General features: G+C 45.9%; 1 protein-coding gene across 3 annotated transcripts in view; it reads right to left on the bottom strand.

Annotated features, from left to right (window-relative positions):
- The window catches only part of TENM4 (teneurin transmembrane protein 4), an 844,684-nt gene that overhangs the window by 653,926 nt on the left and 164,550 nt on the right, over positions 1–26,208 (bottom strand). For all 3 annotated transcript variants that reach the window (XM_069564905.1, XM_069564907.1, XM_069564908.1), the window contains exon 2: positions 16,419–16,474. The gene's annotated coding sequence lies outside the window, so the exon portion shown is untranslated. The remainder of the gene's footprint in view (positions 1–16,418; positions 16,475–26,208) is intronic.

Raw genomic sequence — 26,208 nt, 5'->3', positions numbered from 1 at the left:
CCCGCTTCTCGGGATGCTGTGACCACACATGCCTTCCCCCGGGGCACAGTCCAGGCTGTAATTCCCATCTTTCCACACCCTTGCACCTTGGCAGGTGGCTCCTGCAGCCTCCTGTCCCACTTAACTTTCCCAAAGCTCTCTTCTCCAGAGGCCCCTGGGTATGAAACATCATTAAAGACACATCTGTCTCAGGTTAAACTTCTTAACTCTTCAATGTACAAGAGATACTGCTCTGCCGTTTGGCTGAAGAAACTGGGGCAGCCACACTGGGTCCGTGGAAGCAGGGGCAGCGAACTCTTTCTTCTCCCTTAAGGAAGCCCCCAGTTGACCGATACCTGCTTAGTCCACTCACCAAAACAAATGTATAAAATGAGATGATTTAAAAATCCCTTTTCTTTATCGATTTAGCTGTATTTCCTAAAGGTCACAGTCAGTTCTTTTTTCAATTGGACAGAAACCTGGATTGAGAGGAGGAAGTAAATCCAACTGCAGAAACACTGGAGTGTCTTTATATGCCGAGCACGGTTATATATTAGGCTCTGCACACAGAGCCAATAGGGAGATGTGTGTCCAGTCCTCCAGAAGCCTCCAAGAGGAGCAGAGCTTCCTGTTCACATTCAGATTCAAAAGGCAATTCTTCAGGACCTTTGATGTGCTGGGGGATGTCACCAGGGGCTGTTACATCCTTCCCAGTGCAATCCCGAAAGGGAGGTACTGTGATTATTTCTATTTCACAGGGAGGAAGTGCAGGTTCATAGAGTTCGATAATTTGTCCAGAGTCAAGCAGCCAGAGAGTGCACTGGAATCTGAACCTAGGCCTGTGCACTCTCAACAATGTTGCTCTTTACTTTCATAACAGATTGGCACATCTTTGGTCTAGTCTGCAGTGGAGATTTCTCAGGATGTTTAGAAACCTTTTGTTTCATTTCACTGTCACAGCAACCATAGGAAGGAGGCATCAATGTCCCTATTTTACCAATAAGCGTGACGTGATTTAGTATTATCCACTCCAGCTTGGAGATAAGAGTCAGGATCAGTTCAGTTCAGTTCGGTTCAGTCACTCAGTCGTGTCCAACTCTTTGCGACCCCATGAATCGCAGCACTCCAGGCCTCCCTGTCCATCACCAACTCCCGGAGTTCACTCAGACTCGTGTCCATCGAGTCCGTGATGCCATCCAGCCATCTCATCCTCCGTCGTCCCCTTCTCCTTCTGCCCCCAATCCCTCCCAGCATCAGAGTCTTTTCCAATGAGTCAACTCTTCGCATGAGGTGGCCAAAGTACTGGAGCTTCAGCTTTAGCATCATTCCTTCCAAAGAAATCCCAGGGTTCATCTCCTTCAGAATGGACTGGTTGGATCTCCTTGCAGTCCAAGGGACTCTCAAGAGTCTTCTCCAACACCACAGTTCAAACGCATCAATCAGAATTCAATAATTTTGAGTCTGACCTCCTAGTGAGCTGGGACGGTTCTTCTGGGGCCATGGAAGGGAAGAGAAAGTCTAGGAGGTGGGGAATGCTGGATGGAAGACTCTAGGAGACTTGCATTCTTTCCATCCAGGGACAATTCTCCAAGGTCTAGACCTGACTGCTACTGTCAGAGGCAGTTTCAGCTCCATGTCTCTGGTACTCATGGCCTGCTGTGTGGGAAAGGTCCAGAGTCATTAAGACCTTTCCCACTCCAGGATGAAGTGTAACTTCTTCAGAAAGCACACAAGCATTTGGGATTCGGGATTTGCCTCCTGGGGTCTCTCCAAGTCATCTTTCAGTGCTGTTTGTTTGAGCCCTGGTAAATGACTCTGAGAGGGGAGACACTGCTCTCCGTGACCTCCTGGTTCTTCTTGGGCCTCCACTAGGCCAATTTCTACGCATCCTTCCAGCTCCCCTGTGGACCATATCTCCTCTGACACGCCACATCCCTAGTATCTTCGCCCTCTACATTCCTGTGACCTTCTTTTATGCTTCTGTTATGATCATGGTCATGCATGGTAGTAACTGCTTGCTTAGAGTCCGATCTTTCCCACCAGACTGGGTATTCCCCTGGAATTGAAATTCATTTCCATCTGTGTGTCCTGACAATTCAGCACAGGGCCTGGCATTGAAAAGGAGCTCAGTATGGAATTGCTGAATGAATTAATGAAGTGACTGAGGACATGACTGAATGACCACCATTCAGAGTGTTTTATCTTCAGAAAAGCACAGGGGTTGAACATCATCATTATCTGTCCTACAACAGAGTGAAGTCTCAGACTCTTGCTTCTTGTTCCAAGCAATTTCAATCAGGAGTAGTCTTTCCTCACTTTCAAATCTTAAAAAAGCTACAGAAATAAACACTCGACTCCTTTGTTAACCTGGATGCCAAGCTATTAATAATATGTGTGCACATCTTGATTTGCTAGGAGGACAAGGATGGGTTCCAGGGGAGATAATGATATAAGCATAGGTCTTGTTCAGCATGTGGTCAACAGACCAATCTGCTGTTTCAGAGGAAAAGGTTTTGCTTCAGTGGAGTATTCATCCAGCCATTTGTGAAGAAATGTTGAAGACAGTAAAGAAAAAGAAAAAGGCAGGAGCCATGTCTGTCTGTCCACCCATTTCCCATTGAATGCCTTGGCTGGCATAATGACAGGAGATCCACTCTCCTACTCATGGGGAAATTTTCAGGCTTTCAACTAACGTCAAGTTTCTGGGGTCATAGACTCATCCAACACAAGCACGTGAGCAGACGTAACTGTGAGTTGTCATAAGTTTTGTCCTCATCATGCCTTTTGAAAGTTCTTTTAAAAAAGGCAAGATTAATACAAATCCTTCATCAACTCTTGGAAAACATGGAGTGAGCAGCTTTTCTCAGCTCATTTTATGAGGTCAGCATGACTCTGACACCAAAATCAGTCAAAGATATCACAAGGAAAAAGAAAAAAAAACTATGATTATAGACATAAGATTCCTCAATAAAATACCATTGAACTGAACTCAACAAATATGAAAACAATTATACATTATAATCAAGTGGGGTTTTCCTAAGAATGCAAAGTTGGCTTAACATATAAAACCAATCAATGTAATACACCACATTCAGAGAAGAAAGGAGAAAAATCTCACCATCCAGTCAATAGACACAGAAAAGCATTTGGCAAAATCCAGCAGCCTTCCACGACAAAAATACTCAACAGACAATGAATACAAGGAATCTTCAACTTGACAAAGACTATCTTTGAAGATCTTGCGGTTAATATCATACCTAATGGTGAAAGGTTGAAAATATTTCCCCTCAGATTAGAAATAAGACAAGGTATATGCTCTCGCCACTACTATTCAATATTGTACTGGAGGCTCTAATCAGGGAAATTAGTCAAAAAAAAGGAAAGGAAAAAAAAAGCATCCAGTTTAGGGAAGGGAAAAAATAAAACTCTACTTATAGAGGACAAAATCCTAATAAATGCACAAAAACTGTTAGAACTAATAAACAAGTTCTTTCTGCAGGATATAAGATAAATGTACAAAAATCATTTGTTTTCTATATACTAGCTATGAGCAGTCAAAAAATGAAATCAAGAAAATAATTCTATTTGAAACAACATCAAAAAGAATAAAATAGGAATAGATTTTTAAAAGACTTCTTATTAAGTGTAAGAATCCTTTATATGTCATATGCATAATAATACTGAATATTACAATACCACAGAAAAGGAGAGATACACCACATTTATGAATTGGAAGACTTAATATCATTTAGATGCCGTGTGTGTGTTAAGCAGCTTCAGTCGTGTCTGACTCTTTGCAACCCTATGAACTGTAACCCACCAGGCTCCTCTGTCCATGGGATTCTCCAGGCAGGAATACTGGAGTGGGTTACTATGCCCTCCTCCAGGGGATCTTCCCAACCTAGGGATTGAACCCAGGTCTTTGAACCTGGTTCTTCTGCATTGAAGGCAGATTCTTTACTGCCTGAGCTACCAATATCATTTAGATGGCAACACTCCCAAATTGATTTACAGATTCAATGCATTCCCTATTGAAAACCCAGGTAACTTAAAAAAAAAAATTGGCAAGTGAATTCTAAAATTCATATACAAATACAAGAGACACAGAATATCCAAAGTAGTTTTTAAAAAGAACAGAGTTGAAGGACATACACTTTTTAACATTTCAAAACTTATTCTGAAGTTACAGTAATCAAAGCATCAAAGGTTGATATTGGCATCAGAATAGATACAGAGATTAACCAAATAGAACTGAGAGTCCATAAATCAAGCACAATGAGATATCTCTTCAAATCCGGGAGGATGGCTAAAAAAAAAGAGAGAGAAAGTGAAAAGGATTGGAAAGGATGTGAAAAAATTGGGAACTTCATACATTGCTGGTGGGATTTTAAAATGGTGTAGTTACTTTTGAAAATGAATTGGCAGTTCCTGAATATACTTCTCATAGAGTATGACCTAGCAATGTGATTTACAGGCATGTAACCTAAAGAGCTAAAAATATATGTTTACACAAAAATTTGTATACAAATGTTCATAGCAGCATTACGTATAATAGCAAAAAAGTAGAAATAATCCAAATATCCATCAACCAACAAATAAACAAAATGAGGGGTGTGTGTGTGTGTGTGTGTGTGTGTGTGTGTGTGTGTGTATTATTAGCCATAGAAAGGTATGACGTACTGGTTCATGGATGAATCTTGAAAATGGTACGCTAAGTACAATCAACCAGACACAACGGCAACATATTATATGGTTCTACTTATATAAGTGTCTATAATAGGCAATGGCTAGAGAGAAAGTAGATTAACTGTTGCCAGGGGCTAGGTGTGGGGGGAGCAGAGACTGGGGAGTGACTGTTAATGAGGATGAGGTTTCTTTTGGGGGTAATAAAACGTTTTAAAGTGAGAGAGTGGTAATGGTTACATAACCCTGTAAATATTCTATAAAAACTGAATTGTACAGCTTAAAAGGGTGAATTTTATGGCATGTGAGTTCTGTCTTAATAACGCTGTTATTAAAAAAGAGTATATGCAAAAAAGAGACAGCAGGGATGTGGGAAAATGGAAACAGCTCACTTGCTACAAGTGGGGAAATGGAAGGTAATTTTATTTTTTTCCTGTTATTGTTGTTTTAATGATGTTTGTGCAGTAAAATATGAAAAGGAGAGAGACAGTGAACACACAAGCTCAGCATAGAGACGACCAGCCTTGGAGTCTAGGGCTCTGAAGGTGGTGTCCCTACTCTGCTAGTTACTGGCTGTGTGCTCTTGAGTAAGTGGCTTCACCTCTCTGGGCCTCAACTTCCTCTTCTCAAGAGTGGAATAGTATCAGCCTCCTAGAGTTGCTGCAGGATTACATGAGACCTTACATGCCCGGGGCGGATATGTAACAGATACCCAGTGTTCATCAACTTTCATTTCTTCAAACAGTGATGACACGATCTGTTACTTCCTGGAGATAAAGACGAATTAAGACCAGACCTGGCTTTTAAATATCTTGGAGTTTAGACATGTCGATAGGCATAAATAACTAAAACAAATTCTTTGGGAAGGATCATAGTAAAAATTTCCACAAACAGATTGTTGGAGAGTTATCTGCATAGCCCAGATAATTTGGCAACTTGTACTGGGAGCTGTTGGTGAAAGGGCCAGACCAAGAGGTGGAAACTCATGAGGAAAGACGCCATCCATAACCACAAATCACGTGTGCGTTTCAAAACCTGCTCTCACGTGTGTTACCGCATGCCATCCTCAGGCAATGCCCGCAAGGGAAGTATTATTACCCTACATTATAAACGAGAAGACTTAAGTCTTAGAGAGGGCAAAAAAGTGTTCTGTTTTCATAGAGCCAGCCCCTGGCACAGGGACCCCTTCTTCTTGCCATCACTGCTTCTTCTTCTGAGCAATCTCGGTGACATCCCACTCAGAAGGAATATTGGAGTGGTGGTGACGAATCGGAAAATGAAGGAGTTCTCTGCAAGTCAGGGCTGGTAGGAGGCAGTGAAGGTGTGCCCTGCTCCCTTGGGGTGCAGTGAGAAAGGATATCAGATGGAGACCAAAGATCCCTTCAACCCTGGATCATCCAGTGCAGACTGGAAGCATTGCGAGAGGAAACTCTCCTGCTCTAGAGGCCATTGGTGTCCAGTGAAACCTCTCCACTGATCTTGCTAAGGAAGTAGGGGTGAGGATGGAAAACATGATATCATTACCGAGCTGTGTACAGGGCACTATACAAGGCTCTTCCCCAACACTTGAGGCATTACAGTGGCTACATTCTACAGTGACATGGAGGTAACACTGAGGCCCAGAGAGGTCAAGTGCCTGGTCCAGATCACAGAGAAAACCTGTATCACAGAGAGGGGTGAGGACTCAAGTCAGACTCTCTTTCCACTCACTCTGAGGATGCTAAGGTCCTCCCTGCACAAAGAAGTCGCGGTCTCTCGGATGGAGGGCAGAATCAAGCAACAGACTGTAAGAGCCCTTCAGCTGGCCTTCCAGCATCCGGAGGTGGGCGGGGGCCCGCATCTTCCATTCACACAGTCGTTAAGAACACCGGCCCACATATTAACGGCGAGGGGGGTGGCGACACGGGTTTCAGTTTTGTCTCTCCAAGGGCTTAGCTTCATACCTGGCACAGAATAGGTGCTCTTTAACCACAGCCTCTTGGTTCTGATGGAACCAGCTCTCAGTTAAAAGCAAAAAAATCTTCCTTTACCAAATGCATCTTCTGTGAAGGCGGACGACAGGTCAGAGCATAAGCGTTCGGCACAGAGACCCAGGTGGGTCCTCAGTGATGCTGCCAGGCTTTCGGCAGGTGGCCAGCTGGACCGACTGAAGTCTCATTTATCAAGAGTCACAACAAGTCATTTGTTGGCTTCAGTGTCGACCCCATCTGATCGACCCTGACAGTGAGTTTATAATCCCAAAGGCTCCCCACCATTAGAGCATCTCTGGAATTCAATGACATGGAGAGCTAGTGGGCCCAGAGGCCAGGCTGCCCCTAGCAGTCTAGTTACCCTGTTCAGGGAAAGCAGAAGGGTCACCACCCACCCAGTGGCGCAGGGTGGCTCCCCTCACTCTGCAAAGGTTTGGGAGGACCAACAGGATTAACAACTGAAGTCTGCAGAATTCTCAGCCAGTCAAGACTCAAATAGGAGAATTTGGAGTCAGATCACCTTGACAAATATCTCAAAGCGGGAGAAAAAAGGACACAGACTTTGGGAGTTAACAGACTTAAGATAAAGAGCACCCCCAGTCTCTTGAAAGATGACTCATCTTTAAAAAATATCTTAACCTCTCCAAGCATCTGTTTATTCATGGGCTAAGCATGGATATCATTTATTGCTGCTCTGGATACTAGGGAAGTGAATCGGATGGACAGGTTTGGCAAGTGACCTGGGTGAAGAAGGGATGTCTGAAGTGGATGACAGTCAAAATAAAAAAGGATGAGATGACAAAGAGTATGTAGTGAAAAATAACTTAAACTTAAAAAGAGAATGAGAAGAAAAGGAGAAGAATCATGGGGAAAACTGCATTTAATAAAAGAAAAACAAAATAAAAACACTTGTCGCTCAGTCGTGTCTGACTCTGCGACCCCATGGACTGTAGCCCACCAGGCTCCTCTGTCCGTGGAATTCTCCAGGCAAGAATACTGCAGTGGGTTGCCATTTCCTCCTCTAGGGGATCTTCCTGACCCAGAGATCAAATCCAGGTCTCCTGCATTGCAGGCAGATTCTCTACTGTCTGAGCCACCAGGGAAGGCAGAGCTCAAATAAATGGAATGGGTTCAAAGGGAATAACATGAAAACATATTTTAAAAATCACATTCTCCACTCGTCATGTCAGGGAACTTGTCTAAGGTTTGCCTAATGTCCAATCTTGAAAGAGCAATCATGACACGAGGCACATTACTACACAATCACTGAATGTCTCCTACAGATGGAGGGGCCAAAGGGAGCTACGGGTTCCTTCACACAAGCCAATTCCAATTGGTTGATAACATTTATCCGGAGTACAGTATCTGCAAAAATTCTGAGGCCACATCTGAACTGTTTAAATGAGTGATGTGTGTAGTGGGATTTAAGGAAAGGGCTGCCTGCACGCCATGTGCAGAGGATGCTGTGATGTGCTGCTCAAAGGAGCTCTCGGGACGAGGCACTTGGTCCCCCAGCCCTGGGCACTGTTGGTTCTGCCTGCTGACAGCTCTCAGCAGAGTCCGTCTCCAGGAACGGTCCTCTGCCCAAGGGAGCTGCCTCGCCCAGGTGCCCTGCCCAGTTGCTGCTGCTGCTGAGGGCAGTAAGGCCAACTCCACTTGACTCAGTGCAAGGAACTGAAGGACTATCCCAACTCCAGAGTTCCCTGGGGGATCAGCCAATGCCACTGCTATGAGGTGAAGGTGAAAGTCGCTCAGTCGTGTCTGACTCTGCGACTCTGTGGACTGTACAGTCCATGGAATTCTCCAGGCCAGAATACTGGAGTGGGTAGCCTTTCCTTCTCCAGGGGATCTTCCCAACCCAGGGATCGAACCCAGGTCTCCTGCACTGCAGGCGGATTCTTTACCACCTGAGCTACCAGGGAAGCCATCCAATTCCTCCCTTGATCCAGTCTCACGTCCCTTACTCCTGGACAGGTGTTGATCCCGAGGGCAAGCCTACTAAACTTTCTGCACACAAATCTCTGTCCCAGAGTCTGGTTCCAGAAGCCAGGTTAATACATTATATACATGCCACTCCTGCACAAGCTCTGCCTCTCTGCCTAGCTAATAGCTTGTCATCTGTGCTTCCTTACTGCTCAACAGAGACTCAGTGTTAGCCACTGAGAACACATAATCCGTCAGCTTTCCCTTTTCCCTTTGTTTGCAAGGAAACACAGCAGTAAATTCTCCATTCTTTCCTCTTTTACCTATGTTAGAGGTTCTGCTTTAGGCTTGGAGGCTCTCTAAACTAAAAATGATGAGTTGGCTCTATTTCTCTCATTTTCCAGTCTCTCTTCCTCCTGGCCTCTAGCCCTAGAAGAGACAGCATTTCCCTTGACTCACTTTTTGGAATAAAAATTGAAGGTGTTGCCAGGAAGAGGGACAGTATATGCTAATAAATCTTATTGGTATGACACTTTCAACTTACATGCATGTGTTACTCTTTAGACATAGAAACTCTTTAAAGTTATTATATCTCTTTTGAACAAAAGGTACAGAGAGGTTAAATGATTTTCCAAAGAACTGCAGAGCTTATACTAGAATCTGGGTTTCTTAATTCCCAAACATATAAATTCCAGACACAGGCAGAAACTGCCTCGCTGGCCTCTGCTGCTCGCTTAGGGTCGGTGTATAATTTCTAGAAGACACTGACACACTAGAAACAGCTCAGGGGGCTTCCTCTGACCCACTCTTTTTTTACTTTGTCAAAGCCCAGGGAACTGATCAGATACTGGATCAAGCAATGAAAAGTACCTTGTAAAGAAAAATCCAAATATCCAAGGCTAGAATCCCCACCACAGCCCTGACAAAGGCCATCTTGTTCCTATTTGCATCATTCCCCTGATGGGGAGCTCACTACCTGGCAGGGCTGCTCATTCTATTGTCCCCTCATCTGTACACCTGGAACAATATTATTAATAAAAAGGGAAATAGTACATTATAAGATAACAAATACAAAGCACACCGTGTAGTACCCAGCACATAGTAGTACTCGGTGGAAGGAAAGATTTCTTTTCCTCTATTTCTCTTGGACACAGAATAAGAGAAGAAAATTAGCTTGCAAAAAGAGCATCCTCAACTCCAGTCACGTTACTTGGGAGCTACTCGGTTCTCACACAGCCCTGAGAGAGAGCTGGAGAAGTCTGGAGGGTAGACTCTGCAGCCAGACCTCCTAGGTTTGAGTATGGGCTTCGCCATTTAGCTGTGTGACCTTGGAAAAGTCACTCCATCACTATGTGCGTCAATTTCCTCATCTGTAAGATGAGGAGAGGGTAGGGTTCCCTACCCCAGGGGGTCAGGTAAATGCTTACAACTCTGCCAGGCACACAGTAATGTAGTTGTCATTTTTTCCTAACATTCCCACCTTACATATAGGGAAACTGAGGCCAGAATATCGAGCCATTTCCCCAAGGTCGAACAGCTAATCAGGAGCAGAGCCTGGATATAAACTGTGGCCTGCCTGCATCTCAAATGCATGTACTTTTATTGAACATTTCTTCTGCCATTTCTTTTCCCTTTCTTCCCCCCTTCCCCCCACCCCCAAGACAAGGGGAAAGGAAAGAACAAACGTTCATAAGGAATTCTGCCAGAAAAGCTGGCACATCCTGCTCATTTGAGAAAGCAGCCTGTTCGGAAAGGCACAGCTGAGTGGATCTCGGAATCATATCCACAGGCAGGTAGTAAAGCCTGCTATCTGCCAGGGCCTGGGATGAAAAAGCCCAGCGCCTGCTCCCAGGTCTGCAACGGCAGCAAAACCAGGCCTTCTGCTCTGGTGGCCGTGCGCAGGGCTAGATGAATCATCAAGCCTCATGTGGCCCCGTGGGCTGGTGACATTCAGGTGACTCTGTGGCCCTAGGATGAATGAGGAAGCTCAGCCAAGCACTTCTCAAAGACAGCAAAACTGTTTTGGTTCTGTGAAGCCTATGGTTCACAGGCTGGTGGCTGGCACGATGTGTCCATGTTGGGATGCAGCTGGTATGGGGCATTCTGGCTCTGCACAAAAGGGACGCTTGCAAGCAGGAGTGACATTCAAAATATTTAACAATGGATATGGCACAGACAGCAACCAATCTGAACAGACACAATGGCCAATGAGAGCAAATGTTGGCCGAAAAACAAATGGCGCGGTCATGGAGTGCATCCAGCCGAACACAGGTCTTGGCAACAAGGAAGCCCAGTGAGCAAACAGAGAGGAGGATGAGCAACGCGGGCTTCCAGAAGCCAATGGGGAATCGTCTGCCTGTCTCCAGAGGAAGTCTCAGAGAGGATTCCACTAAAGCTCCCAGGCTCTGCAGAGCATGGTTAAAAATCATTGCCGTGGGGAAAAGACCAAGTTCCCTCAAGCCCCAACTGCAAGAGCTGGTATCACCACTGCTTTTGGGGTGCACAGGGCCAGGCTTCAGAAGAGCGAAGCCCGCAGCCACCCAAAGCCATGTCCACGAAGGCTTTAACTGGTGTGTCACCATGTCATCACGCTGCTTACCTTTCTCTTGGCCAAGGAGTGTTCATGTGTGGTCTCCCAAGGCAGCTCTTCTGTCGTAGCATTTAGATGGGGCACCAGTGTACCTCCAGTGTGCCTCCCTGGGACTCCCTGGAGTCCCAGGACACAGAACATGCCTGGATTCATGCCAAGTGGGCCCTAGTCGAGTGGGACTAGTCAGAATCCTAGTCCCACCCAGGCAGCCTCCAGGGTTACTGCAGTCCCCTTTCTTTCCCAGCTCAAATCCTTCTCCCCACTCTTTCACATTCACTAAAAGCACATGCTCCTGCTCCCCTCTGAACAGAGTCACAAAGGGTCAATTATCTTGTGGCAATGAAGGCGGAATACCATTTCTTCGGCTTGCATAAGATGAACTCCCCATGATGAAATAAATCATCGGTTCATGAGGTCTTGTGGGAAGGTCTCAGAAGCGAAAGCCCTCCCTGGGGATCAAGGCACCAAGGCCTTTCCCCTCGCCTAACCTCACCGCCTGCCAGGAGTTTGCAGCAGCCTCCTTGCTGAGCCTAACAGATGCCCCTAGAAAACGCTGCTGAATCACTTTACCACTGTTCTCTGAAGCTTGTACCTTTTGACGTTGACTTCGTCCCTACTTGTGTCTTATAAATCAGATGGTTTACTCTCCAGGAAGGAAACCCTCTTCTTGTCTATTTGATCAGTGGCTCTTCACGCTGTCTTTCACAAGTGACTGTGGCCCCCCCAGCCTTCACCAGCTTTGCCTCTTCTGGATGGAGAGCACACACAGATTCGGATGAACAGGCGCTGGATTTGAGTGACAGCTTCACAAGAAGCCCCTGGAGGAGCCCTGGGCATCAGCTACGGCTGTGAGGGATGCTGGGGCATCCGGGGAAGGCCAGAGCATCTGGACGAGACACGACATCACAGGTGGCAGTTGGCCAGGGTCCCGTGCCCAGCTCTGCCACTTAGCAACTGTGCAACCTAGAAAGGTTACCCAAAGCTCTTCAAGCCTCTACTTTCTTTATTATGAATATTATAATAACAGTATCTATCTCACAGGGTTGTGTTAAGAATTAAACAAAATAATATACATACAGAGCACTTGGCACTTTGCCTGGCACATAGCCAACAACCAGCACAAGGAGATATTCTGACTATTGTTAATCATTCAGACATTTATTGATCAGCTGCTCTAAACCCTGTACTTTGCTAGAGGCTGGGGCTCTAGTTTCTCTTCTCAAGAAACTCACAGTCCAGTGGGAGAGGACCACAGAAGAACCATCAATTAGGGTACAATGTGATGAATGCTTTATCAAAAAAATTACTTTTAAAAGAACTCTCACTAATAGGTGACAACCATTTTCTGCTAGCCACTCCATGCTATATGCTTTACAGAAATAGAGTTTCTCTGTTCTAATCCAAACACCTGGGCTCAAGTCCTAGCATTATCCCTGACTACTTATACATTACAGGTATGTTAATGTCTTTGAAACTTAGTTATCCCATCTGGAAAATGGGTATAAAATTAGAAAAATATATCAAATATGTTATCACAGAGCTTTGCACATAGCAGGTTCTTAATGAAACGGATGTCCCTGAAAGCAATGACTGAGGGTATTTGGACAACTGACACTGAATGGCTGTGGCCGCAGCCCTGGAAGCCGGGCTGGGTCAGCCTCAAGGTCAAGGCAGCACACCCACCTGGGAGGTGTAGCAAGGACTTGAATGCTCAGTGGTTCGTCTGGTTTGAAACCAGTTTTGAGCCAATGACTGGGGCCTTAGGGACCAGAGGTTGGCCACTGCAAAAAAGCTGCTGATAAGAACTCAATGTGTGTGTGTGGACGTGGTTTAAGTTGCTCAGTCATGTCTGATTCTGCCACCCCATGGATTGCAGCCCATCAGGTTCCACTGTCCATGGGATTTTTCAGGCTAGAATACTAGAGTGGGTAGCCATTCCCTATTTCAGGGGATCTTGCCAACCCAGGGATTGAACCCAGGTCTACTCACACTGCAGGCAGATTCTGTACCATCTCAGCCACCAGGGAGGCCCAAGACCCTATAAGAACTTGATAGAATATTTCAGATAAGGCAGACCCTCCAAGACCAACCAAGGCACAGAGAAACTGAATAGCTGGTGCAGTAAGAGAATTCTAATGAGGGCCTGATATATTAATTGAGGCATGAATACCCCAGCCAGGACCAGTCTGCTGCCTGGAGCCAATGGCTTCTATGTAGACCACAAATACCGCACACTCAGCCCCAGGCCAGGTGCCCCCGGGGCTGGGTCCCCTGGGGTGATGGCTGAAGCAGAACTCCACGCCCTACAGGCGGGACTGCCTCTGAGAACAACCCAGGCAAATCAGAACACACCAGTCCCAGAATGGAGCCCGTGCACAGAGAAAATCAGAATTGCACAAACCCAGACCTGTTGACACAAATGAGCATTCCTGCAGCACAGCCTGATAAGCCTGTTGCTAAACCTACCGGGCTTCCTGTCAACAGAGCACCTTGCTCTCAGTTCAGGAAAGATAATCGCTCTGGGAACCAGCTTCCTTTGGAGACCTGGCGGAGCGCTTTCAGTTCAGAGAGAAACCTGTCTTTCAGCACAGCTTCTCATCCTCCCATGTCAGACAAGGGGAAACCCAATCCATGCAGGAAAAGGTCTCTACGCACTCACAGTCCTGCTGGGTGGCAGTGGCTGTAAGTGACCCTGGGGGGAAGGAAGGGGCCCCCGATCTCTGGCCTCAGAGCACCTTCCAGACAAAGACTCTAAAGTTGCCTGCTGGGACAGGGTGAGACACGGGACGCTCAGATTCCAGGCGTACCCGCGGCTATCATCTGTCAGTCCTGACACCAGCCCTGTCTGCGTTGAGGTCCAAGCGGAGAGATCAGAAAGCACGGGTAGGGGCAGGGGCCGGGGAGGGCAAGAGAGGGGAGGGGGGGCTTTGAAGAGACCAGTATGAATAGTAGGACTTTTCATCTGACCCCCAAGAACACAGTCAGGGAGAGCTGTGTGATCTAAGCCAGGATGAAAGCACGGCTGGCCTCCCCTTGTAATCAAAGAGCTTAATGATGCTTATTAAAAGCCCATTTCTGAGTCCTGTTGAAAAATTATACCCGTAACTGTTTTCTTTTCTTCATATGAGAATTGCTTCCTAGAGATTAAAACACATACACACGCGCATGCACACACTCATGCACACACGTGTTCCTTAAGAACCCCACGCCCCACCCCGGCACGCACACATTGGCTACAAATCCTGCACCTCCCAGACATCACACACAGACGTCTTCATCAAAGATGGCCACAGTTCACAATGTACACACACACTGTCAAACAGAAAAGTCAGGCCCAGTCTCCGAGGTGATTCACGCACTCTTTGAAATTCCAGACTGTGAGGGAGTCCAAGAGCTTCCAGCTCCAGAAGCTGTCATGCCCACAAACAAACAGCGCAGCCTCTAATCCCTATCAAGTCTCCATGTCTTGCCCGAGGCCAGGCAACTCTGCAAAAGCAGAAGCTCCCAGGATCATTAAGCTTTGGTGGGAGGCAACAGCACTCAGGACTGTCCCGCAGAAGAGTGGGTGCTGCACCCCTCTGGACCATGGCAGGCTCGCCCTGATATGCTGAATCTCAATCTGCTGAAGGAGGCGACTCTGGGAGTGCAGCATATCTTCCTCTGATTATCAGCAGACCTAGAGCCCAAGGCTGACTCACTCTCAATCAGAGAAGACACTGCTTTCTGAAATATCCAGTTAGATGCAGGAACGTACTCCTTGCATTGAAGGATCTCTCCACCAGGGTAGGTTCCCTGTGGTTGCTGATCTCCCCAACATTTTAGCCCCCACTTGGGAGCTAGTATATCTCGATTCAAAGGCAGCTCTAAGCTTCACTGTAGTTTTCTCCTTGGCAAAACGGCAATAACAACTTCTTTCCATCTTATGGTGTTTCGGGGAAGATCACAAAATGCCCTAGAGATTGTAAACTCCAAAGCAGATGTTAGAAATTCTCATGATCAGACAGTAATGAGGAAATGGAGGAGCTCATAAATTGGGCTGTGAGTGCCTCCCGGGCAAAGCTTGTGTCGTATTTATGTTGTTAGCCTCAGTGCCTGGCACAGAGGCCAGCACCACACATTCTGGGGAAAAAAAAACAGTCTGAAAAAGAATGCATCCCTGAGTTAAGTGGTTCGTTCAAGGTCACAGAGCAGCTTGCTGTGTGACAGGAACCCCGACCTCCTGATGCCCCTAGTGCAAGGCTCTCTGTTCTCCACAAACCAAACTCTTGGGTGTGTTGAAGAAGGGGCAGTGATGCCCCATTAGGCACACAGCAGGGGCCAGGCTTTAACCCACCCTACTGAGACAGGAGACGAGTGGGCTCCAGGCTACACAGCTTCTCCCCTGTGGACCAAAACTCCTCAATAGCAGAAACTCCATAAAAGGAGGAAGATGGGGGAGGCTGGGCCCTGCCCAGATAAAAGACCACATACTCCTCATTCCTGAGATCAAGGAGACCTTCCCAACTACATGTGTGCAGAAAGGCTCCTTGGAGGTCGAAACAGAGGGGGGTATCACCTCAGAGTAAGTGATATCCAATGCTCAGAAGCCTCTTTGCTAGAATCCATCTTGGTTAAGAGATGGGCACGCACACACTGGAGGACCCTGAGACACACCAAATGCAGACTCAGAACCAGGCAAAGCAAAATGATGGGCCAAAGGAAACCAGGAAGACATGCCGCATAAAAGTGATTCAAACCACCACCAGGGCGCAGCTCAGCAAATCTGTCTCTGAGCCTGCCTGTGTATCTGTCCACATGTACCGTGCTCTTGCTCCTTGTAATAAAGACTTTACTTGCCTCACTGCTTTCTATCTCCATGTGGAAATTCATTTCTACCCAGCTGATGGGCCACAGTCCCTGCTGCTCTAGTGACTAGGATTCAGAGCTCTCCGTGCCGTGGCCCGACCTCAATCTCTGGTCGGAACTGAAACCCTGCTTCAAGCCACTGCAGGCCAAGGCCACCCAAGATCACTGTCATTCCCAGGATGGGCCAGGAGACGCTTAAGAAGCCTTCATACAGCTACTTGCTAAACATTCCAACTCAACATTGGGAACAAACAGAAACCACAAGTGCAAATAATACCCAAATGCCTCAGACCAACTCATCTCATTTCCTAACTTGAATTGAGCAAATCAGAAAAATCGCCAGATTGGGGAGACAGGCCTGCAGAGATTGTATCACGGAGACTAGACATGGATCTTATTTCAGGCTCACTTTCAGCATTGTCACTTACCTATTGACCAGGTGTCCAAGAGATCACTAGCCCTCTCTGATTCTCAGTTTTTCCATCTGCAAAACAAGAAGATGATCACAATTAATCCCTTGAGACCACTGGACTAAAAGGCATCACAGGTTTTTATACACAATATTGGTTACAAACCACATACGATCCCATGTAACTGGAGAAATTGCTAATGATTAGGAGCTGGAAGAGAATTTCCAAACTGAAGTGTGATAGTCAAAAAATGAAGTGTGATAGTCAAAAAATGAAGTGTGATAATAGTTACAGGCTAAGAAGTGCATCAACATCTCCCAACTTGCAGTACAGAAAACTCAGCTTTCTAATATTTTGGCACTTATTTTTATTTTTCATAGATGTCAAAATGCAAGCAATCATGAATACCAGGAGAAACAGAGCAAAGAAAAATGCTACTATATTAATACACTCCCAACATTTGGGGGTATTTTTCCATGTTTTTTCCCTCTCTACAGAGAGTTTCAGTTCAGTTCAGTTCAGTTCAGTCACTCAGCCGTGTCCAACTCCTTATGACCCCATGGACTGCAGCATGCCAGGCTTCCCTGTCTACTCCCGGAGCTTACTCAAACTCATGTCCATCGAGTTGGTGATGCCACCCAACCATCTCATCCTCTGTCATCCCCTGCTCCTCCCAGCTTCAGTCTTTCCCAGCATCAGGGTCTTTTCCAATGAGTCAGTTCTTCACATCAGGTGGCCAAAGTACTGGAGTTTCAGCTTCAGCATCAGTCCTTCCAATGAATATTCAGGACTGATTTCCTTTAGGATGGACTGGCTGGATCTCCTTGCAGTCCAAGGGACTCTCAAGAGTCTTCTCCAACACCACAGTTCAAAAGCATCAATTCTTTGGTGCTTGGCTTTCTTTATGGTTTCCAACTCTCACATCCATACATGATGATGGGCAAAACCATACATTCGACTATATGGACCTTTGCTGGTATAGAGTTTATCATTACAGAGTTTACCACTTTGCAAAGCAGGGGCTATGAAGATGTAGTACCCTGGAAAAACCATGCAGGTCATGACTACCCCTTCCCCACCACCATGACTGCTGCCTGTGCAATGAACTCATTTGCATTCCCATGCTTTTGTCAGTTTCCCAAAGACCTTTCAGGCCTGTGGTCATATCTTCCAGGCATTGCACACACCTGAGACCAGTGGAGTTAGGAGCACGTGACTTTAGGAGCTGGGATTTCCCCAGTCGGGGTTCAATTACATCACCTGGAGAGTAAGGGAGGCAGTCCGGTCAATTTCAAAGACCACTTTCATTGTCATTTTATTTTTTTGGCCACCCTGCAGTGCATGTGGGTCTTAGTTCCCAGACCAGGGACTGACCCAAGCCCCCTGCATTGAAAGCACTGGAGCAGTGATCCCTCAGAGATCACTTTGAATTTAGAAAGGTGAGGCTAAGGAAAAGGGAAAGAAACTCATACATTTGAGTCCCTACTATGTGACAGATAGTGAGCCAGTGACATTTATGGATATTATCTTATGATCCTCATAACCACCCTGGGAGATATTACAGGTGAGAGAACGGTAATGCAGGGAGGTTGAGTCCCTACTATGTGACAGATAGTGAGCCAGTGACATTTATGGATATCATCTTATGATCCTCATTACCACCCTGGGAGATATTACAGGTGAAAGAACGGTAACGCAGGGAGGTTTGGCCGTCTGTCCAAGGCCTGCTGCAGTCTCATTGGAACCTCTTTCTCGATTTTTACCACATCAGTGTCTCACCTCTACTACCACATACTAATGTTTCCAAATCGATTCACATATTTTACTTAACTCTATGTTTAATGGATTTTTTAAAAAAGCTTCTCACACTAAGTAAGTGTTAGTTGCTCAGTCATGCCCGACTCTTTATGACCCCTTGGACTGCAGCCCATCAGGCTCCTCTGTCCATGAGATTTTCCAGGCAAGGATACTGGAATGGGTTGCCATTTCCTTCTCCAGGGGATCTACCCAACCCAGGGATTGAACCCAGGTCTCCTGCACTGCAGGCAGATTCTTTACTGACTGAGCTACAAGGGAAGCTCATCTCATAGTACTATACATAAAATAGACAACTAATACAGACCTACAGGATAGCGCAGGGAACTGTACTCAATGCTCTCTAAAAACTTATATAGGAAAAGAATATAAGAAAGAGTGTCTGTGTACATGTGTAACAGATCCACTCTGCCGTACACCTGAAACTAACACATCGTGGTAAATCAATTACACTCCAGTACAATTTTTTAAACATTTCTGAGTTCTTTGTTTCTTCGTCTTTTCTCTATAGCCTAATGGAAGACCACCTTTCAATTAGGATGGATTCTATAATTGCAAAAAAGGAAGTTGTTAACAATTTAAGGGAAATTTTAATCACAGTCATGCTTTGTACAAATACCTATGCAGTCATAGGTTTGATGCACGGTTTACATACTGTTTTGTGTGTGTGTGTGAATGTGTTAGTCACTTAGCCGTGTCTGACTTCTTGCAAATCTGTGGACTGTAGCCCTCCAAGTTTCCTCTGCCCATGGAATTCTCCAGGCAAGAATACTGGAGTGGGGTGCCATTTCCTATTCCAGGGGATCTTCCTGAAACAGGGTTCGAACCTGGGTCTTCCACATTGTGGGCTGATTTCTAACCATCCGAGCCACCAGGGAAGCCCATACTTTTTTCTAATTGTCATTAAAATAATTGATGTTTGAAATTTTAAATGCTTATCCATGTCTACCCTCCTCCCAGCAGGATTCCCGCTTTATGTTAGAAAGGCTGTTTTCAATTCCCTCACTTTGCTGTGGCCAGACCTTGGAATCTAAGACCATCCTATTTCAAATCTGAAACAGGAAAAACACCTGATGCTTATTATGTGTCAGGAAAGCTGTTGGAGGTCACACAGCTGGTAACTGAAGGACCCCAGGACTGGGGCCCTCATGGCCTACTCCTGACCCTGGGCTCCGTGGGTGTATTCAGTTTCCCTTCTGGCCTTCCTCAGACCCCACATTTTCAATTCCATGTCATAAGGCCACCAATTAAGTTCTGTTTGCAAACCAAGGCAGGGTCATCCTGTTCTGTTAGGTCACCAGTTTTTCCACAAAGTAACTAGACCTATCGAGGCATATTTAAGCTCCCAAAAGGACCCTCTGGTAGGAAGCTGCATAATTTCTAAAACCAAGTTTAGAACATGTGAAGTGAAAGCAATTCCTTATTCAAAGATCCACGATAGTAACCAAGGAAATAGAGCTGACGACAAAGGATCCAGGGATGCCACTGCTGCTGCAAATGAGGATAAAATCCAACCGAGTCGGGGAGGGGGAGACAGCGGCACAGTGACCGTATCGGACACCGATCGAAGCTGTTGCTGAGTCTTTAAGCTGCCATTCCCTGTCATCGGGTTTTAAATTAATTGGCATGAATTTTTTATGACCAGGGAGGAAACAGACAGAAAGGTTTGCGGAACCAGATCAGTGTTTTTCTTTCTGGGGAGTTCCCTATTTCTTTTGAATATGAGCTACAAAGCTGTGTAGAAATCGGAAAACAAACGTAGGCCTGATTATTCATTCTCAGTCCAATGGCACCTCTTCTGGGAAGCCTGCTTTCACCAACCCCGTCAGAATTAGTTACTCCCTTCCATGGCTTTCCTTATGGCAACACTTTAACTACAATACGCTAAAGTTATTGTCTTCTCTTCCTGTAAAGTATCATTTTCCCTATTTACCCAAATACAGTAAAAACTCATCTATCACTAGCAATATGATTTTAGATTTCCTTCTAAACCACTTGGTATATGTACCCACATGCACAGCTATTCACATAGATACACATCCAGATAGTTTACACAATGGATCGCTTTATACACACTAATTTTAATCTACTTTTTAAACAATTACATAGATGTGTAATTAACTTTCAACGTATGGGCATCTGGGATGTTTGCAATTTTTCACTGCTGTAAATAATATCTCTGCACATATATCTTAGTGTGGTTGTTAAGTACTTACAGGATATTTTTTAACAGTAAAAAATCATAATTTACCCCACGCTCACCAACACACCCAAGACACATATCACTTTCAACTTCTACCAGCAGTATACCAGCATGCCAGTTCCTTGTACTCTGAGCAACATTAGGCATCGGGGTGCTCTTTTTTCACCCTTGTCAGTGTGACAGGTAAACGTAGCCTCGCTATTTTAATCTGCAGCTTTTGAATACCAGTTGAGTATCTTTGTCTATTTCTTGGCCATTTGCACTTACGCTTTGGGGAACTGCAAGTTTACTGTCCTTTCCCCACTTCTTGGTCAGTGTTAGACTCTTTCTTGTGACCTAAGAGTCTCCTAGTGTTTTGCTTTGAGCATTTTTTTTTTTTAGCTTTCTTCCAGCACATTCAATCACAGTAAATGACACTACCACCTAGCAGTTGCCCCACCAGAAGCCTAGAGGGCTGCCTTGACACCCGCTGTGCCTTACGACCCGCAGGCAGTGAGTTGCCAGGCCCTGTCTGTCCTACTTCCTAAGCAGACACTTCTTAAAGGGGTTTTCTTCCTCTCCAGCACCTCTAACCCTTACCAGGCCACCACCATGTTTCACCTGGACACCTGAAGTCATCTCCTAACTGGTCTCCCCACATCCTCTGCTGCAATCCTCTCATGATCCAGAAGCTAGAGGGAATTTTAAATAATATTCATGAAATCATCTCCCCTTTGACAGCTCCCTCTTCCTCTGAAGGTCAAACCCACAGTCCACAAGCAGCCCTGAAATGCTGCTTCTAGGACCCAGTTTCTACAATGCTTGGTTTCTCAGAACATCCACCCACCCCGTCTCTGCTCTCTGCACACTGGCTTCCTCTTAGGTCCTCTTCCTCCCGACCTGAGACCCTGGACATGCTGGTCCTCTGCCTGGAAACTTGCTTGCTCTCCTCGTGGCTGCCTAATCCAAAGCCATCCTGCCCCACTCTTGGCTTAAACACCATCTCCTCAGAGCAGCCCCGAACTGCCAGACCAAGTGAGCTCCTCTGGCCGTTTACTGGAGATTTCCGTTGTGGCACATTTCAGGTCTGTAATCAAGTGCTGTCTGGGACACTTTGTTGCGTGAGCCCCACACTGCAGGTTCCCCAAGGGCAGGGATCAGGACTCTGCCCAGCACCATCCCCTCAGAGCTCAGCATGGTACCCAGCAGAGCAGGCCCTAAACAAATACCGCATTCATTTTTTTCTTAAGTTAAAAAAAAAGAAAAATCAAATAATCTGTCTATTCCAAGGACCAGACAATCAACTCTAGGTTTTAATGAATAAACTAATGTGGTTTTTCATACAGAAAGCAGATGACATAAAAACCAGGCCTGTTTTTAAGGGCAAAGTCTCTGGCTGAATTAAGCCTAATCATGAAGGACTGTCTCATCTCTTTCCATGTTAAAAAAAAAAAAAAAAAATGAAGCCGTGGCTTTGCCAACCACAAGATCACTGAGGTGGAAGGGTCTGGAAGCAAAGTTCACATCTTGGGGCTTCTTTGTAGCTCCCTTCTCTCTTTTCCACTTAGTGCTTTGCCCACACTCAATGCATGTCTCTTAAATGGATTTCAAGTCAAATTACATAGTAATTATGACTAATTCACTGCCTTTTCTACTGTCTAACATTTAAAAATAAATTTGCATTATCTGGCACAATTGACTTGATGGTTTTCCCTCTATAGATCAATACCTACCTTTACGAGTATTTCAGGTTACTAAAATTAAAACCCTCAAAAAGTAGGTCATCACAGGTCAGAATTGTAGGTCAGAGCACCTTGACTCTCCTGTAACCACAACTCCACCCTGCTCCCTAAGCCTGCCTTGCACTCAGTCCAGCATTCTGTGCGCTGAATCTGGTGAAAGTATACACCTTCTCCCCTTTCCTATAAGGCCTCGCCAATGGAAGTCTGAAATCAGGCTAGGGTGTGGAGGCATCCCCTCCTTGGCTGAATTTAAACTCTCAAGGTCATCAGATATGCAGATGATACCACTCTAATGACAGAAATCGAAGAGGAACTAAAGAGCCTCTTGGTAAGGGTGAAGGAGGAGAGTAAAAAAGCTAGCTTAAAACTCAACATTAAGACAAAGGAGCCCAGCAGGCTACAGTCCATGGGGTCGCAAAGAGTCGGACATGACTGAAGCGACTTAGCATATGCACAAAAAAACCCTAAGATTATTTTTTGGAATCCAGTCCCATTACTTCATGGCAAATAGATGCGGCAAAAGAAGAAACACTGACACGTTGTATTTTCTTGGGCTCCAAAATCACTGCAGATGGGGACTGCAGCCATGAAATTAAAAGACACTTGCTCTTGGAAGAAAAGCTATGACCAACCTAGATAGTATATTAAAAAGCTGGGAGACATTACTTTGCCAACAAAGGTTCATCTGGTCAAAGCTATGGTTTTTCTAGTAGTCATGTATGGATGTGAGAGTTGGACCATAAAGAAGGCTGAGTGCCAAAGAACTGATGCTTTCAAACTGTGGTGTTGGAGAAGACACTTGAGAGTCCCCTGAACAGCGAGAGATCAAACAAGTCAATCCAAGAGGAAATCAACCCTGAATAGTCATTGGAAGGACTGATGCTGAAGCTAAAGCTTCAATACTTTGACCACCCAATGGTCAAAGCTAACTCACTGGAAAAGACCCTGATGCTGAGAAAGACTGAAGGCAGGAGGAGAAGGGGGTGAAAGAGAATGAGATGTCTGGATGGCATCACCAACTGAATGGACATGAGCTTGAGCAAAGCCCAGAAGACACTGAAAGACAGGGAAGCCTGGCTGCAGTCCACGGGGCCACAAAGAGTTGGACACGACTTAGCAACTGAACAATAGCAAGCTCATCACAGAGCAAACCTTGGGCATTGCCATCAGCTAATGCACAGTGCTAGTGGACTCCGGTCAGCTCTGGCCACTGGCATCCTGGGTGAAGCAGCTGTAGATCAAGGTCTAGCTGCTGTGTGCTGCGGAGGGGTCAGACGTCCATCCATTCTCAAGGAGCCACAGAGTAAGAAGGAGAAGGGCTTGTCTCCTGTCCTGGGGGAGACTGGGCTTCAGCTGGGGAGACAAGACCAAAATGCCATGGTCTCGGCCCCACCAGCATCTGAAGCCTTATCCCACCAGTGTCTTCGAGCCTCCTTGCTGCTATGAGATTGCGTTTCTTGAACATTCCTCTATCAGAAGTGCCGGTCTCCATCTAGAGATTCAAAGAGGAGTGATTGGGAAACTTATGGGAGCTCAGTAAGTCCTTATTAAAGGTTGTTCAGAAGCACTGGTTCCAAAACCAGAGTCTGGCTTTGACCTCTGGCTCTGTTTCCTCCCAGTTAGTGACACTGGGCTGTATCCTTAACCTCCCCAGGCCTCTGTGTCTGAAATGCAGGGATACCAAAAGGCCCCACATCTTGGGTTGCTGCAGTGCTTATGTGCCTGTCATGTAGCAAAGGGTCCACAAATTGTTGGTGAACAGGATTATTATTGCTACTATTGTAATTTTAGTCAGCAATGTAGTAGTTACAGTGAGCTAGGCATTGTCCTAAACACTCTACAAATATTAACTCATTTAACTCTCATAAACAGTTCTGTGAAGTAGGAAAAATTATCTTTCTCTGCAGTATTAAGAGGCCAATGAAAGTGAAACTCAGCCCTGTCTGACTTTTTGCAACCCCATGGACTATAGCCTAGGAGGCTCCTCTCTCCATGGAATTCTCCAAGCCAGAATATTGCAGTGGGTAGCCGTTCCCTTCTCCAGGGGATCTTCCCAACCCAGAGACCAAACCCCACATGGCAGGAGGATTCTTTACCATCTGAGCCACCAGGGAAGCCCCAGAATACTGGAGTGGGTAGTCTATCCCTTCTCCAGGGGATGGATCTTCCTGACTCAGGAATCGAACCTGGTCTCCTTCATTACAGGTGGATTCTTTACCAGCTGAGTTACCAGGGAAGCCCAAAAATTGCCCAAAGTCACACAATAAATAATGGAGCCAGAATTTTGAACCCAGACAGTCTGGCCTGGAAATCATGGTTAAATCACTAGTTTACTAACCATAAGAACTGTTATTTAAGGAATCATCATAATTCTTAGTTGTCAATAATAATTATTCATTGTTATTAATGATGGGTGCCTGCCTGCTCATACAGGTCCCCAGACAGCTGGGGTGAGTATGATGGGGTTCAGGTCTGGCAGCCAAGCTCACTGAGCTTCAGAACTGTCATCCAGTCCCAGGTGGGAACCATGGGCCAGAATAGGAAGCTGGGGCAGAAGCCCAAGCTGTGTGCTGGGCCATCATCTTGTGGACGAGAGAGGACAGTGGGCATCCACAGTCAGCCCTAAGGACTCTGTGGCTGGAAAAACCACAGTGAACTTCCAGGCTCCCCTGACTAGGAGGGCCAGGGTTTCTATTATATCCAGATGGACTCTAAGCCTGAGTGGGTCAGAACCCACAAGGGAAAGGGCACCAGGGACTCCACCAAACAGGGATGGTGAAGGTTCAGGGTCACACCTCCTTTCTGGGAGTCCCTGTTGCCCCTGCTCAAGGGGACCCAGAGACCCTCACTCAGAGATGCTTTTAGAGCCTTAAGTATCTCCTCTTCAAACATAGAGCCTGTTGATCCAAGCTAAGCTGGTCATGTTGCTCCCAGACGTATAGGAAGGAGGAGCTCTACCCCGAGGATTGTGGTCTGTACTTTCCAACCTTACCACGGTTGCGCATGGATTTTTTTTTTTTTTTTTCCTGGACTTCTGCTGCTGATTATGTCTTTGAAACAGGCTCACTTGAGCTTTCTTCTGGGTATTTCAAAGTTTCTGCTCTTCCTCACTCCCTCTTGGTTGGATTGCCTTTCTTTTTTTTCTCTTTGGTGGGGAATAACAAAAGCAAAGCATTTTAGGCATGAAGCAATTCAGGACAGAAGATTGGACTCTAGCCACAGGGACTCTGCCTACACAACCTAGCAACTCACCATGGTTGGGTGGGGTAAAGAATAACACCCAATGCCTTAACTGGCTTTCCAAAGACCAGCTGTGTCTTTCTCTGTGCACCCTCTCGTTGTTGTCCGCTAGCTGGGGACATTCAACATCAAGCTGCTTTCAGAGTGAGGTAGTTTTCCACGCCGTACAGCAGAGATAATGATGGTCTAAAAATGTGGACAGTCCGAAAACAATCTAAGATGCTGCATGACACCATCACTTCTTTTCAACCATGTCCATAGAACTATAAGAGAAAGCCTCTTTTATTTTTAAAAAGCAAGCAAGCTAGCCCTCCTTGACACATCGTTTTTTCCCGTTTAGTAGCTTCATGCTCGTTCTTTCATCAGCAGGCAGTTACTGACTGCCTCCTGTGTGTGTCAGACCCAGACTAGAACCGGTAGCTGGGAAGATGGAGCTAGCAGGGGCCTGACCCGTGTGCAAACTCCAGCTCTGATTCAGAAGAGCTGTGTGACACAGAGCAAGTTAATTAACCTCTCTGAGCCTCAGCTCCTTCATCTGCAAAGGGAGATCCTTGTACCCACCTTCCAGGGCTACTGTGAGCATTCTAAGGGATAGCCTTTCTCAGGGCCGCTCAGGACCTGTGTGTCAGTCCTGAAGAGCACACACTGTTTTTTATAAAGTCCACTGCTAACGATGGTTCATGAGCCGTGCTCCCTGTATTCAAAGGTACAAAGTGTTACAGGTAGGATGGGACAGTCTGTGATCCACAGGGGGATCTAGACAGGGAGGGGTCAGTTCTACCCCGATGGAACTAGGCGAAGCAGGCTCCAAGCAAGATTTCAAGTGAGC

Source organism: Ovis canadensis, chromosome 21, assembly GCF_042477335.2.
Source record: "Ovis canadensis isolate MfBH-ARS-UI-01 breed Bighorn chromosome 21, ARS-UI_OviCan_v2, whole genome shotgun sequence".
Lineage (NCBI taxonomy): Eukaryota > Metazoa > Chordata > Mammalia > Artiodactyla > Bovidae > Ovis > Ovis canadensis.
The sequence above is the reverse complement of the archived record's forward strand: the minus strand, read 5'-3'. Positions and strand labels throughout refer to the sequence as shown.